The sequence below is a fragment of the Lissotriton helveticus genome, chromosome 3_1 (assembly GCF_964261635.1).
Source record: "Lissotriton helveticus chromosome 3_1, aLisHel1.1, whole genome shotgun sequence".
Classification (NCBI taxonomy): Eukaryota; Metazoa; Chordata; class Amphibia; order Caudata; family Salamandridae; genus Lissotriton; species Lissotriton helveticus.
The window spans coordinates 51,098,168-51,112,507 of record NC_136061.1 but is presented as its reverse complement, the minus strand read 5'-3'; positions in this window follow the sequence as shown (position 1 = coordinate 51,112,507).

Here is a 14,340-nt window from a genome sequence, read left to right as displayed (position 1 = left end):
ATCCAACTGTCTTAAACTTAACGGCAGTAAGACCGAATTATTACTTTTGGGTGCCAATCCTTTAGCCTGGTCTTTGGACTGGTGGCCTGCAGAGCTGGGGGAGTGGCCAACACCGGTCTCATAGGCAAAAAATCTTGGGATCACGTTTGACTGTAGGCTGACCTTTGACAGTCAAATCAATTGCCTTACCTCCAGTTTCTGGGCAATCCTTAAAATGATTCGGAAAATTCGCCCCTTCGTTCCCCCGGAGGCTTTAAAAACATTGGTGACTGCTCTGGCCATTTCCAGATTGGATTATGGTAATGCACTTTATTTGGGGATTCAAACTCAACTCTTGAAAAAGCTGCAACGTCTGCGGAATGCAGTAGCAAGATTGATCTTGGATATCCCCAAACACGAATCAGTCTCTCAGCAGCTAGGAGCATTGCACTGGCTCCCGGTTAAGAAGAGAATTATCTTTAAGTCATTGTGCATTACATTCAAAGCACTCCATGGAAAGGGCCCCTCATACCTGACGTCGCGCATAAAATACTATATTCCGTCTAGGAACCTCAGATCTGCACAGCATAAACGTTTGCAAATCCCCAGGTTCAAGCAGGCACAATGGGGAGGAAGGAGCTTCTTGTTAGGATCTGCCAAGTCCTGGAATCTTCTTCCGCTTACAATTAAAAATAGTCCAAATCTGAAAGCATTCAGGAAAGAAGTAAAAACATGGCTATTTCAATCCGACTTCTAATTCTATTTCCATACTAGCTCCACACGCTCCCTGAGTCCTTAGCGCCAAGACACCTCTGGGCATTCGTTGCGCTTTAGAAATCTAATAATCAAATCAATCAAATGGTGTTTCTGCTGCTAAGTGGCACAGCTCAAGGTTATTGACCCGCTGTCCACCTTCCAGTGTCGGTGCTGAATAGTGCGCAGCTATGCCTTGAAATAATGCCATCCCAAATCGATTACCACAACAAGGTGTCTAGAGTACAAAACCAAGACCGGGGTTTCCAGAGGGGGATTTGCAAAGTAATAAATTAGTCTGGGCAGGATAATCATGCTCATAAGCGATACTCGCACCTTCAAAAGGGAGCCTCAGTGTGCGTCAGAATACCACTCTCGCTCGTAGGGATCTGAGCGCACCCCCAAGATTACTCTCCCACTGTGCGTGTCCGTATAGAAAACTCGGATCCCGAGATCAGGGAACTCTCAGGGCTCTGACGGGAGCTAATTAGGTGGATCCCCTCGAGTGGGACTGTGGTGATCTCCTGGATCCCCTCGGGTGGGACTGTGGTGATCTCATGGATCCCCTTGTAGAGGGCTGTGGTGATCGAATGGATCCCCTCAGGTGGAACTGTGGGGATCTTGTGGATCCCCTTGGGTGGAACTGTGGGGATCTCCTGGATCCTCTCCGGTAGGACTGTGGTGATCTCCTGGATCCCCTCTTATGGGGCTGTTGTGAACTCCTGGATCCTCTCCAGTGGAACTATGGTGATCTCGTAGAGTCCCTCAGGTGGAACTGTGGTGATCTCATGGCTCCCCTCATAGGGTACTGCAGTGATCGAGTGGATCCTTGCAGGTGGGACCGTGGTGATCTTGTGGATCCCCTCATATGGAGCTGCAGCGATCTCATGGATACCCTCTTATGGGACTGTGGTGATCTTGTGGATTCCCTCACATGGGGCTGTGGTGATCTCCTGGATCCTCTCCAGTGGAACTATGGTGATCTTGTAGAGTCCCTCGGGTGGGACTGTGGCAATCTCATGGATCCACTCGTATGGTACTGCAGTGATCGAGTGGATCCCTGCAGGTGGGACCGTGGAGATCTTGTGGATCCCCTCATATGGGGCTGCAGTGATCTCATGGATCCCCTCTTATGGGACTGTGGTGATCTTGTGGATCCCCGTGGGTGGGACTGTGGTGATCTCATGGATCCCCTCAGGTGGGACTGAGGTGATCTCATGAATCCTCTTGTGTGAGACTCTGGTGATCTCATGGATCCCTGTGGGTGGGACTGTGGTGATCTTGTAGATCCCATCAGGTGGGACTGTGGTGATCTTGTGGACCCACTCAGGTGGGACTGTGGTGATCTCATGGATCCCCTTAGGTGGGACTGTGGAGATCTCGTGGATCCCCTGGGTTGGGACTGCGGTTATCTCCCTAACTGGGAAGATGCAGGACTTCTCCCAGCTGGTACATAAGCCTGTCGTTTCTCCCAGACATTTGAGCATCGAGACCCGTCAGGGCACCCCCTTGTGCAGACATGCAGAAGAATAGGAGCACATCGTCCATGTATAGCGAGATGTCATGTTCCCCGTCATGAAGCCATATACATAGGCCCCTCCCCTGCTGCCAAACTGCGCCAGGAAACAGCTCTATGGCCAATGCAAACAGCAGGACCCGGGCTATAGTGTCTCCATGTCCTGTCTGAGGTAGCAGGCTTGCAAAGTTAAAACATATCGAAGACATGGTGACCATTTCCTGTTTGAGAAGAGGAACTGACTTTGACGGTGAAATAAACCCACGCAGAAGTTTTCTGCAGAAGAGTAACCAACTCTAACCACAGACCCAGTCTCTCGTGCCTGTGTGAATCTCGATGGGGTACGAGATGTTTGCCTTGTTTTTACTCAGTCTCAGGCTCCCTTATATACCAGTGTTACCAATTTGGCTCACTTTGGGTCCATGTTCATGCAGGTCATAATGTTGTGCACGTTTCTCCACTGTAAGGTATCAAAGGCCTTACACAAGCCCACTGATAGTACCACTGCCTTTGGGGCTGTATCTCCTGCAACACTCTGTACGTGCTCTGGATGTTAAGAGTGGTGTTGCGAAGCAGAATAAAGCCATTCTGATCCACGTGGATCAGGAAGTATATATGGGGTTGTAGGCGGGTAGCCAGGACTTTGCTAAGGATTTTGTAATCTAATGTGAGCATTGACAGGTGGCAATATGAAGAGGTGTCCATTGGTCTTTTTCTGGCTTCAACAAAGCAATCAACAGTGCTTCTCAACAGGTTGGTGTTAGGGCACCCGCCTCCCACACCGCATTATATAGAGTCGCCTGTTGGGGTACCAGCGCTGAGCAGAACACATAGTAAAATTCCCCAGCCAGTCCATCCACCCCAGGGGACTTTCCTAATGCTAATTACTTAATGACTCCCCTGATCTCAGGCTCTGAAGTCAATTGGCCAATGTCCCACTGGGCTGCATCTGAGGGGTGAAGCAGGGTCACCCCGGCCAGGAACCCCTAAATCATATTCTCCATGGCAAGGCCCGGGCCCCACACAAGGTTGTGTAGCAGCGCACAACCTCGCGGTCAATGTTGGATTGAGTATATCGCCTGCTGTCCGGAGTTTGTTTGTGACTGCTAACTAGCGCTCTGTGGAGACGAGTCATGACAACATCCTCCCAAACATGCCTTCCCCGCATGTCCTCTAGCTACATGTTCTTTGTTGAAGAAAATGTCCAGATGACATATTGTTGTCCTAGTGAGATGCAATGAGTGAGATTCGCCCCCTTCCTCGCAGATACCAAACCCACCACCTGCGGAATGCCCCAGGGATCCTCCCTCAGCTCCATGTGGTTCAACGTCTATATGGCACGCTAGTTACCATCGCCAAAAGCTACGGAATAAACATCATCTCCTAAGCCAATGACTCCCAACTCATTCTCTCCCTCTCCAATGAACTCGACAAGGCCAGACACAACTTCCACGAAGGCATGAAAGCAGTCGCCGACTGGATGAGAGGCAGCTGCCTTCAACTCAACACAGACAAGACAGAAGTACTCATCATGGGTCCTGAACCGAACGCATGAAGCAACTCCTGGTAGCCTCCCACCCTCGGAAACCCGCCAACACCCTCCAACCAAGCCTGCAACCATGGAATCATCCTGGACCCCGACCTCAGCATGAACCATCAGATCAACGTAGTCACCTCCACCTGCTTCCGCACCCTCTGCCTCCTATGCAAGACCTTAAATGGCTGCCCCTTGAACATAGAAAGACCGACACACACGCCCTCATCACCAGCAGTCTGGACTACGGCAACGCACTCTACACCAGAATCAACAAAAAACTCACCAGCAAATTGCAAAACATCCAGAACGCCACCGCCAGACTGATTCTCATCCTCCTACAACACTGCCACGTTTTGCAACACTTCTAAATACCTCACTGACTCCCCATCGAGAAAATAATCACTTTCAAGATCCTCACCCATGCACACAAAGTCCTCCACAACACCGGACCAGCCTATCTAAACCAGCGGCTAAACCACCATGTACCCCACAGGCCCCTAAAGTCAGCCCAGCTCTCTCTCTCGCAGAAGTACCCCGCATCAGGAAAACCAGAACAAGAGTAGGCTCCTTCTCCTACCTCGCAGCCAAAGCCTGGAACGCCCTACACATCCACATCAGACAAACCATCTCCTTCCCCAGCTTCACGAAGGAACCGAAGACTTGGCTTTTTTAATCCACCTCCCCGCCACATGCTACACTCCCCCCCTAGTACCCGGAGACCCTAACGGGTGAGTAGCTGCGCTTTATAAACGCTGTTTGATTGATTGATGCTCACACTGAGGAGTTCTGGAAGACAGGTGGAGTCTAGCAGAGATGCAACCTCTAAGATTTGCATCCTCGTCTCCAGGTTATTCAACTCAGACTGTAGATTTTTGCCTACCCCAGGTTGTACGGCCATACACCGGCCCCTAATCATCATCTTAAATGCTTCCCCGAACACTGCTATCAGCACTGAGCCCTGATTATGAGGGAAATAATTACTAATCACTTCCTGTAGGGAGCAATGAAATACCGCGTCAGACCAGAATTCTGGTCAGAGTTGCCATGTAGGGATCGAGTCTGCCACCTCCCCAGTGCAAGCACAACATGAGCGGGTTATATATAAGTACGGCCTAGATATTCTGGCTGCTGAGCCTGGTCTGCGACTGCTGGAGATGCTGAGATCTCATCCAGTTGCACATAGAAGGCATGCACTGGCGAGTAAAACAAATGCACCAGCTTCTGGCCATGGTGGTGTCACCAAACGTTCATGGAAGGTGGCGGCTAGTTTCCAGATGGGGCAGTCTATTAGTGAAGGGATGATCTGTTTATTGATATGCATGCCACAAAATTGAAATCACATCCCAGTATCCTAGAAGGTAACAAGGATATACTTATGTGTGGTGCAAAGGATTCCAGGAATGCAGTCTAATTGATATTGGGGGGCATAGCTGCTGCCCAGCTCCAAAGGTCTCTGCAAGGGTGCCAGCAAGCAGTACGCATTGCCCTTTATTGTCAATGAGCTGGGACTCGCAGAGGAAGTGGACCCCTGCACAGACCTATATGAGTATCTCCCTGCGAAAGAGTTTCCTGGAGGAATGCGATGTCCACCCGCTCGGCACCAAGTTATGTTATGTTATGTTATATATTATCTTTTATAGCGCACGGCTACTCAAAAAGAGTGTCCCAGCGCTTTATTAAAAAACCTGTATCAAGGTAACACAACACAGCCAGAAAAAAACCACAAATCACAGAATACTAGAACTGAATAAAATAGCCTAAAGGGCGAAAAGCCAAGTTTTGAGGCCCTTCCTAAAAGAAAACAAATTAGTGACACCGCGAAGAGCCAGAGGCAAAGTGTTCCAAAGCTGTGGTGCTAGCAACCCAAAGGAGCGGCCTCCAATACGAGCCCTTTTAACTCGCGGGACCACCGCAAGAAGTAGAGATTCAGATCTTAGGGATCGGGCCGGGTGGTAAAAAGCGAGTCTCCTTTGGAGATACTGTGCTCCCACAGCATGAAGAGCCTTGTGGGCCAAGGTCAAGGCCTTAAAAGCTATCCGCTTCCGGATAGGCAGCCAATGGAGCGACTGCAAAAGACTAACAGCACTGACTCGCCTGTTTAGGCCATAAATCGCCCTTGCAGCCGAGTTCTGGACGACTTGCAGCCGCTGCAAAAGATATTCCGGCAGGCCCAGATAGAGGACGTTGGCATAGTCCAATCTTGAACCGATCAGGGCCTGCACTGTCGTCTTCCTGTGCTCCTCTGAGAGTAGAGGCAAAAACTTCCGGAGCATCTTGAGGAGACCGAAGCATGTTCCCGTCAGACCAAGGATCTGAGATCTTAACGTCAGACCCTTATCTATCTTGACACCCAAGTTCTTAGCCAGCTGGGAAGAGCAAGACGGAGGGAACATGTTTTCAGGACACCATGCCTGCCAATCGGGGTCAGAAGGACAGCCGAAGAAGAGTACCTCAGATTTATCTGAGTTGCACTTGAGGCTGTTCAGCTGGAACCATTTAAAAACAGCCCCAAGGCACTCACGGATACTCTCTCCATCAAAATCTTCTCCTTTCCTACACGAAAAGAGGAGCTGGGTATCATCAGCATAGGATACGATCTGGGCCCCAAAGGAGTCAGCCAAGGCCGCCAGAGGGGTCATAAAGATGTTAAAAAGAGTCGGGCTCAACACAGAACCCTGCGGAACTCCGACTCCCAATGGCGGCATCACGGCCGAGCTGGATGAGGCCCAGACCGTTTGCCGGCGACCAGCCAGAAATGATCTAAACCAGTTGTACACCGTCCCCCTCAGACCGATCTCATGGAGTCTGGCGAGAAGACCCTCATGGGGGACGGTGTCAAAGGCCGCCGACAAATCCAACATGACAAGCATGGCTTTACCTCCCGAGTCCAGTGCCTCTTTAATGGCTTCCGACACCTCCAACAGCGCCGTCTCGGTGCTTAGGTTGGGGCGGAAGTCAGATTGAGTAGAATGCAGTACATTATGAGACTCCAAAAAATTGGAGAGCACCACATGCACATGCTTCTCTAAAATCTTCCTGAGCGCAGGGAGAAGAGAAATAGGCCTATAGTTGGCCAGGACTTCCGAATCTAGACTAGGCTTCTTAAGCAAAGGGATGACCATTGCCTGCTTCCAGGCCTGCGGAACCACCCCCAGCCTCAAAGAGAGGTTCAGGAGCGGGTTCGCCAGCGGATTTATGACTTCCGCCATTTTTGCCAGAAATTTGGCTGGGCATGGGTCAAGGGGTGACCCAGATTTAAGATTGCCCATAAATGCCAGTGAGGCAGGAATTGAAATAGGTGGAAAGGCTGCCAGAACTGGACCCATATGGGCCTGAAAGACTGATCCATCTTCAGGACTGGCTGAGACAACCGCCGCCAACCGAGGGAAGGAATCTTGGATCAGCTTTATCTTGTTAGTAAAATAAATTGCAAGATCGGAGGCCCAGGACTCAGAAGGAGCAACCTGCGTAGCATTCGATCGAGGAGCCGTAAATTCCCTGACGATTGTAAAGATCTCTTTACAGGAATTAGAAGCGGCCTCAATCCTCCTAGCAAAATAGACTTTTTTTTCCCGGAGGATATCCCGATGATAGGTTTTGACCGCGGTCCTATAGGCAGACCTTGCCTCAGGGTCGTACTGTGCACGCCAGGCTCTTTCAGCTACCTTGCACTGCCATCGAGAAACCGACAGCACAGCAGTGAACCAAGGAGCCGAGACCCGCTTAGATGTTAGTCGAGGGGCCATCACTGGGGCTAGATCGTTTAGCCTGTCCAATAGCCATGCTTGCAGGGAGTCTACATCCCTCTCTAGATCTCCCGAGAGGGGACAAGGATGGTATAAAGCAGCCTGCGCTAGCATGTCTGGCGTCACCCGATAATACGCCCTGAGAGCACGTCCCTGCTGTTTAGGAGCGGAGCTAGATGGTTTCAAAGTGCCTCGGATCTGAAATTTGACCAATCTATGGTCTGACCAGAGCACTGGTAAAAGAGCCGGCGCCTCCAAGAGAGACGTAGAGAAGACCTGATCTAAAGTATGGCCCTTATCGTGCGTAGGTCCAGAGAGATAAGGGACAAAACCAAGGGGGGCCGTAATATCAAGCAGTCTGATTGTGTCAGGGTCCAATCGCTTATCCATGTGAAAGTTGAAATCCCCGGCCACAATACAATGTTCCGCTTTCAAGGCCAGCACCGAGATAACTGAATAAAGCTCATCAAAAAAGGTACCAACCGGTCCTGGTGGCCTATAAACTAAAAGGCCCTTAAAAGATTGATGAGGCGCCAGTGTAATAGAAAAGGCAAGGGATTCAGACCCTGTAATGCCCTCCATAGGTAGGGTCACACATGTGGCGCATTTATTCACCACCACTGCCACTCCGCCACCCCTCCCCTTCAATCTATCCTGCCTAAAAATGTTGTAGTCAGGGGGAATAGCTATGGCTATATCAGGGTTTGAAGATTCTCCCAACCAAGTCTCCGTCAACATCAGACAGAGCGGTTTTTCCGTCGCCAAAAGGTCATAAATATCCGGAGCGTGCCTGGATACAGATCTAGTATTTAAAAGCAAACAAGAATACTTCACGCCGTCAATTTCTCTATTTGGTCGAGGGGCCGGGGCATAGCTGGGAAACCAACCGCACCCAGGGCATCGGTTCTTGCCCCTATAACGACCCGGAAAGACCTTAAAACAGCTGCAGGACATCTTTTGCCAAGATCGTAGCTCAAGCGATGTATAGCGCCGTGCAACAGGAGCAGAGGTTAACACACGCGATAGTAGAGCCCCGCCCGCCACTCCGCTCGCCTCCGGGACGCTGACGGGCGCAGACGGGCTGGACTCAGGCGTGACTCCGGCGGTGATCCGGCGTTCCTGCTGCGCGTGACCGCTGCGCGTAGGCATGACTTCCTTTAAGAGGATGTCGGTCGCCTTAGCCGCTAGAGCGTGCAGCCCACAACCAAACTCCTACCCTCACCCAAAATGGCCGCTGCAAAACGAAGCTGCCTAGACTCCAACCACAAGGGAACCGGGACCCGCCAAGCGCGGTGCAGGTGCCAATTATAGTGCAGGTAAGGGGAATGCCCCGTAAAAACAAGGGAGAAAAAAAAAATGAAATTAAAAAAAATACGAGGATAAAGTTAAAAGCGCTGCTGTAAGTTAATATAATAGCGCCAGGCAGAGTTGTGAGGCGCCCAGCACAGGTCTCCTGTTCGCTGGTCAGCGGGACATTGAATGGTATAGTAATAGTAATAGTGCATCAGGTGTAATTTATGACCAAGTGCATCCCCATGACATTCCAGGTGAGGATCATGTCACAGAGGTTGTGCGTGGTCATATAATGTGCCTCCTGGGTATTTTAGTATGACCCAGCAGAAAGGGATGGGCCACAAACACATGAAAGCAAGGCCCAACATTATGCAGATGACGGTGTGTGACCAGTGGTAGAACAAGTGTGCCTTATGCATCCCAACAACCCAACAATTCCTTCTCTCCAACCTGGCACACCGACATTGATCAGACGTCCATACCCCAACAAATCAACAACTTGGGTGTCACCAAGTGTCCAGTGTCAAAGCTCACCTTGCATCTGAAGCAAGGGTCTCACTAGCGTTGAACTTACCCAGAGTGTCTTCCGCTGGTCGCCGCTACCATCAGAAGTGGAGTATGCAGTAGTCGGAAAAAGCAGGTTAACAGTGAACACAATGAGCAGACTGGTTCACTGTCCCCTTACATAAATGCCGTGGCAAGCAATACAGGCTCAAATGCTGGTGGACAGTAATCAAAGGTCATCGGCCATTGAGGGTGTCAAGAATAGGTCCAAGAGGCTCCAGTGAGGGCTGAGTCTCAATAGGATCCAGATCGACGAACCCCGGGTCCCATGAAGCTAAGTGGGCTGGCCACCTCCAGTGCGCCCTCATTGGACCGGTCAATTTGTGCTTGGTCAAACGCATCTCCAAGGATTGCATTCTGAACAACCGTTTGCAGTGTTGGGTCGAGGGGGGAGGTACTGTGTTCGGTCCTCCCTCATGTGATGAGACTCGAACCAGTCCCATGCCTCCTGTGGGGGGTCACAGAAGAATGTGCGACCTTCAGATATTATCTTGAGGTCATAGTCATAGTCATATGGTCTTTTATAGCGCAACATATCACCGTTAGGTCTAAAGGCGCTTGCAGACACAGTGAGGGTCATCAAAGCTATTAGTTGGGAAATAGGCAGATTTTTAATTCCTTCCGAAAGGACAAGTGATCAGAAATGGAAGAGATATGTGGGGGGAGCTTGCTCCAGAGATGAGGTGCGAGATAAGAAAAAGACCGTCCACCTTGTCTCGTGGTGCGCACTCTCAATGGTGTTAAGAGATATTTAGAACTAGATCGCAGGGTTCTGAGGTGAGCCAGAAACAGCAACATATCTTGAAGACCCAAGTCCCAGACGAAATGTTTCACCTCAGAGAATGAGGTCTTCTGTCAATGAACAGCCCAGGTGTAGTCCGGGAACAAAGCAATTTCGGCATCCCAAGTTGTAGGGGGCCGAGTGTGTGGGTCATGTGCAACAGGGTGTTCCTTTCATTAAGTAAGGGTGCTACTACTGGACGGGGCTGTGCCCCTGGAGGAGGCTGTCATGTCGGCACTTGAGGGCCCCGTTCCAGTTCATAGAATGGGGGCAGGCCCTTTGGTAACACCCTCTTGCTGAGCCATTGCTCTAGGAATGCCATCATATCAGGTCCCTCTGACTGCTTTGGGAGACCAACTTTTTCAATATTGTTGCATCTGCTGCGTCGCTCCATATCTTCAGCCTGTTGATCCAACAGTCCGACTTTTGTAGTGAGAGATGTCACCTGTTTTGTTTAGCTCATTTACCAATGCATGTACCACATGGAGGACAGTCTAGATAGTTTCCACCCTGTCATCTAACTTATTACAATGGTAGTCGCGCAGGAGAATCATATCATTCGCCCTCCTACCGATCTTCATCTCAAGCCTCTCTTGCGTGGCTGTAATGTCTTCCAGTATATGGTCCAGCTTGTATGATGAATTGAGGGGCACTGGGGGTCATCACCCTTGAGCTGGGTCTCCTCCACATAGTGTGGTGTAGTGTCAAGGATGGAGTGTGTGTCTCTGGCCAGGCCCTTGGTTGATTTTATTTGAACTATGATGTTCACCGAGGGCTCACCAGGCGAAGTGGGATTCTCGAGAACAGAGGAGAGTGGGGTCCACTCTCACCCTTGGTATGCAAGTAGCATGATTTAGCAGCTCCACAGTAGAGCTCCCCAAGTGTTGAGCAGCTATGTAGTCCTAGGCAGAGCAGGTGTGGCACGCCTCCCGTAGAAGCAGTAACTGAGGATGTGAGCCTTACATCCCGGTCCAAACCCTGCAGCGTCCTCATACGCAGGGGTAACCAACGTCACCGCCGAGGGAGTGCTGGGGAATAGTTATCTCAAGGCACTGGTACTCTGTTTGCATAGGCAATGGCTTGTGTTGCTCCCTGCCAGTTAGGAGACCCCAGGCAGAACACATAAGCAGCCCCATGTTGCAGGCCCCAGCACGGGGGTCCCAGAGGGAATGACAGAAACCTCAACAAAATTGCTCCCCCTTTTTGACCACATTTAGCTTGCCAAATGGTGACACCCTCAGGGGGCGCCTCCGTCATGCCCCAGGGACTCACCACATTGTGCTTGATAGGGGGCTCAAGGCCGCACAATCCCTCCAGTGTATGCCTCGTGATGTGGAACCTCGTAGTGTTGTCCCCACGGTTCAGGGCTTTGGCGGGTCGCTGCTGCATCTTGGATGCAGCTGATGATGCTGGGCACGCAGGCGGGGCGGGGGTTTGTGGGGGGCTATTTGCTGTAGCACCAATTCAATAAACACCCCCTATATGCAGACTCACGGCAGGAGGTTAGCCTAGTAAATTGGGGATTCTAGCTCAGTACCAGAGGCCGCAGCCGCCGGAACTCTGCGTGGCCCATAGTGCCAATAGCGGCAACACACCCAACCTGCAAACACAGCAATACCATAATAAAGAACACACAAGACACATTGGTTGTTGGAGAAAACAGTGCTGCAGGTTTATTTTGCATAAGAAATATGCCAGCATGATGGGTCAACTTACAGGCGATCCAAGAGCAGGCATCCCCTATGCTGCCTGACCACCGGATGAGCCAAATTGCACAGTGGCATAACCAATCGGTGCTAACCATTTTGGGGGATTACTCCTTACATTCTGTGGACCACCAGTCCACCCATTTACTCATGACCCTTGAGGGGGCAGAGCGTAGCCAGGCAACCCCCGGTTGCTCAGGTTTACAACCGCCCAAAGGACTCACGGGGCGCTGTCGTTCCTCCAGGGTCCTGCCATAAGGACTTCCTGGGGCTATTTGCCATTTGCACCCTTCTTCAGGTCCTGAAGAGGGTACCCCTATGTACCATTCAGCCTCCGGATCACCCTGTAACTCCGCCACGGATCTGGGTGTGGCGACCATCATACCCAGGGCCCCCCACCAAAGCAGGCGCTCTTACTTTCACCATGCGTATTCTAGGGTGTCACCCAGGTCCAAACAAAACAGGTCCATACCCAACTATGTAAATGTGAATGTCATGGTACTTATAGAGCGCACTGTCACCAGACGGCCACCTTGCAGTGTCCCCTATTCGGCTTCCTGGCGCTGATACTCATACCGCTGTGGAACCCCTCCTGGCTTTCCCTGTGAAGTATCCACTCCTGGGCACCCCAAGGGTGAAGCCAGGCATCCTTAGCGCTGTTGGGGCCGGTGTGGGGGCTAAGCAAGCTATTGCCCAGAGTTGCAGCGTGGGGCCCGTGATTAGAATAGGCACCGAGGCGAGAATTAACAGGTCCAAGGCGGGAATCAAACCCTGGTCCCTGACCAGAATTCTGCATCAGGGTCTGCCGCTCTAACCATTGAGCCACACTCCTCCACTCAACTATACAAATGGACCCCCATCCACATCAAAACATCCTGTGGTCTTGGCATGCAGGAGTCTGATAAAGCCAGGAACCCCTCTGTTCAATGAATGTTGCCCATGATGCTGTGTACCCTCCTGCGAGAAATTTCAGCTGCCTCTCCAGACCCGGACAATTAAAATGTACCTCTGACATGGTTATCAGGCCTGTTGGCGGTACAATTCACATCTACCTCTGCAGGTGTTTCCCGGCCCTATCAGGGAAACCTTGCGATGTATACACCAAAGAGACCATGCCTAATTCACCAAGCCCTTCTGATTTTATTTGATTTTGAATTAGAGTTGAACCAAGCCCTCATGCTGGGTGTGCTTGCACATGGCTTATTTACCCTTCCATAGGCAAGTTCGATGGCCTCCACTTAAATTGGGAACTACTGTTCACTGATTTAATCACAGCTTTATTTGCCCCCATGGGCATGTTCAATGGCTTCCCCGGGATTGTGGCAACTGATCTCTACTTTTACCACTTTTCTCTAAGAAATCCCTACGGTGTCCTTTGCGCCAATAAGGGCCTTCTTGTTGGGTGCTTCTGTGTCATGGTGTTTACCCATTACCACCCCGTCCCTGGAATAAGGCTTCACGCGTAATCATGGTGGAGTTCGCCTTCAAGGCCATCGGTATAATTGTTAACAGTTATTAATTGTGGACGCACAATACCCTTCTCTCTACTCACTGACCTCCGTTGCATGGGAGTACGGTGCGGCCAGAGATATTACCAAAGAGATTAAAACTACTGCTCTCCTCTTGACCAGGCTTCTGCGTGGTATATTCCCTTGTTCACTGTGTACCATGATATGCAGTTCCATATGGGGGTAGACTAAGACCTTGGTTAGCCCCCTTGCTTGGCAAGTCCACATTTGGGGTTCACTGTTGACCTTGTGCGGTACCAAGAGAAATATGGACACCCCAGAGAATGTCATCGGGCGGGGAGTCTCGTGATAGATTCTGTGTCACCATGCTGGTGTCCCCACCCGAGTAGTAGCCCATAAACCGCTTAAGCCAAAGGCATATCATAGTGCCAAAAAGGTTAGCCAATGCTTTTGGATTTGAGGACAGGGGGTAAAACATATGAGCAGGTGTACCTGCACCTTCTTAAATGTGAGTGCACTAGTAGTTGTCTGAATTTGTGCTCCAACCCATCTTTTCCAACACTCTTGAGGTAAGAGCACCATTTTAGGAATGACAAAACCACGCCCACCTGACTGAATAGCGCTTTCCATGTGTGGCCATCAACCTACTTTTGCTAAAGGTGTACCAGTGTGCCGAACAGATGCCATTGCTTTTGGATTGTGATAACCGGCAGTGAATCATGTGAATCAATTTACCTGCACCTTCACTGAAAATGCATATGTGCTTTGGTGGTTGTCAGCATATGTGCTCAAAACCCATCTGTCTCACCACCATTGAGGACACTGCACACTTTTATATGACAACTAACTCAGCCCACCTGGCTGAGAGGCAGCAGGTTGTATTGGCTTAATTGCAGGGATTTGCAGAGGCTTTTTTGATCCCTAACCCAGAGCGAACACATTAATGGTGTCATATGTGGTTAGAGGGAATGTCTGTATTGTGCCCACTATTGCAGT